The 2,498-nt window shown below is 28.5% G+C and overlaps 1 protein-coding gene across 2 annotated transcripts in view; it reads right to left on the bottom strand.

Moving 5' to 3' along the window:
* DNAH7 (dynein, axonemal, heavy chain 7) overlaps positions 1–2,498 on the bottom strand; it is a 384,437-nt gene that overhangs the window by 335,252 nt on the left and 46,687 nt on the right. The gene's annotated exons all lie outside the window — the stretch shown is intronic.

Genomic DNA, 2,498 nt, shown 5'->3' on the forward strand with positions numbered 1-2,498 from the left:
ACCCAGCCTCAAAGTGCTTCTTAATTTAATGACACATGTATATTTTCTAAAATTAATATAAAAACTTAATATATTCCAATCAGAACATCGACAATTTCTCTGTCTTTCCATCTTTCTTTTGAATTAAATAAAATAGGCTAAAACCTAATAAGGAAAAGTAAATGTTTAAAAAATAGCCAAGAAGAGTATAAAAAATAGAGTTGGGATTCCTCTCACCAAATATAAGCACATACCACAGAGTCACCCACTGTACTTGTACAGAAAGAGATTCAAAGATGACAGGAAAAAAATTAGAGAATCCAGAAAGACATTCTGATTACTATAAATTCTGTAGATTTCTATAGGTTGAAGAGTTAATCCATGACAAAGGTGATAGTTCCATTAAGGGGGAAAAGGTAGATTGTTTAAGAAATTATGCTGGCACAACTGGCTATCTGGAAGAAAATAAAAATGAATTTCATTCTACATCATAGGTAAAAATAACCTTCAGTGGTCAAAAAACTAAAATGCTAAAAAAAAAAAAAAATTTTACTAGGTAGCCAGGAAGATCTCATACACAATTTACTAAATAAGGAGACCTTCTTGACCAAGACTAGGAGAATTCAGAAGAAAACAGAGATATATTTAACAGTATAAAAAAATTTTAATTTCTGAGTGTCAAAGGAAACTATAAACTCAGTCAACGGACAAATTATAAACCTGAGTTTTAGCAGTTGTTTGATTTGTTTCAGGTACTAGACACAGAAGTAAAACCTCTATTATTCTAAGAGGTTATCAAATTGATAAGAAAAGAGGAAGAACCAACAAAACATTGACAAAGATATAAGTAGAGAATTCAAAAATTCAAATAACTAACAAATACATAAAAAGATGTTCAAATTCCCTAGTAGTCTAGCAAAGGAAAATGGAAGTAATGATAATATAGCATTTTATATTGATTGACAAATAGTGTAATACACATAGTTAGAATTTTAGGGAAAGAAGTTCTCATTTACTGTTGGTAAAAATGTAAAGTATCAAACATTTCTGGGAAAAAATCCGGCAAAATATACTAAAATAAAAACATAAATATGCTATGATCTAGATACCCACTTTTGTGACTCTATCCCATGTAAACAGAAGGACCAGTGAATAGTAACACATGTACAACGTTATTTCCTGATGCATTATTCATAGTATCAGAAACTGAAGCAAAATGAATGTCCTTGGAATTCAAAGTAATTCAAGATAACACAGAAAAGGAATTCAGAATTCGATAAGATAAATTTAACAAAGAGATTGAAATAATTAAAACAAATAAAGCAGAAATTCTGGAGTTGAAAAACACAACTGACATGCCAAAGAATGCATCGGAGTCCATTAACAGCAGAATTGGGTTAATGGGTACAAGAAAATATATAGTTAGAATGAATGAGACCTAGTATTTGATAGCACAATATTATTGACTATAGTCAATAATATTTTAATTGTACATTTAAAAATAACTAAATGAGTATAACTGGATTGTTTGTAACACAAAGGAAAAATGCTTGAGGGGACAGACACCAAACTTTCCATAGTGTGATTATTCCTCATTGCATGCCTCTCCCAAAATATCTCATGTACCCCATAAATATATACATCTACTATGTACTCAAAACATTAAAAATTTTAACATTTTAGAAAAGCAATGTTCACTTTTTGCTCTATATACTATGTTGTTTATTTAAAACCATGTTTGAATACTTACGTTAAAATGGTAATGTTTTACTTTGCAGTTAAAATAGTAAAAGAAATAATTAAGACATAGTAAAACAACTTCCCTCTATATTTTAAAAACCTTTGTAAGGCTACATATACTCACTTAAAATTGCTGTGCCACAAATCTAGTACAGCCAGCATTGTGGGGTTCATTGCATTTAAGTGATCCTTAATATAACTGCTTGCAGCTAAAAAAGATTTCCTCCAAGGTTTTGGCAGAATTTCCATTCTGAAAATGAAGAAAATATTCAGTTACATTATTTCAAAGTCAAAAGAAAGTATTTTTATAGTAACTGTACATTTTGGGTAATAATGGTTTAATTTTAATAAAATATGTGCTGTATCTCTCATGATAATAACAAAACAAGCAATTATGTTTTAAAATATATAAAGATCATATGTTTTATGGTTTAGTGCAATTTGATTATAAAAATTAATGATTCTGAAATTAGATTTAAATCTTTAATACAAAAGGTAACTAATTTTTATCCCCAAATACTTGATCTTATTGAATCCACAAATAATTTACAATGAACAAATGAAAACAGCAGCCAGCTATCTCTCATAAACATCTTCAAATATTCTTTACTAATTTCAGGACATACATTAAAATTTTCCCTTTATTTATTTTTAAAATTCCTCCTTTATTTTTATTTTTAAAACATTTTAAGGATATAGTCCAACCTTCCTATAGAAATCCCCTTGAACTTTACCCCCTGTTAATATGTAAACATCATTTACAAATCACAAACACTAAT

The sequence above is a fragment of the Mandrillus leucophaeus genome, unplaced genomic scaffold (genome assembly GCF_000951045.1).
Source record: "Mandrillus leucophaeus isolate KB7577 unplaced genomic scaffold, Mleu.le_1.0 Scaffold532, whole genome shotgun sequence".
Classification (NCBI taxonomy): domain Eukaryota; kingdom Metazoa; phylum Chordata; class Mammalia; order Primates; family Cercopithecidae; genus Mandrillus; species Mandrillus leucophaeus.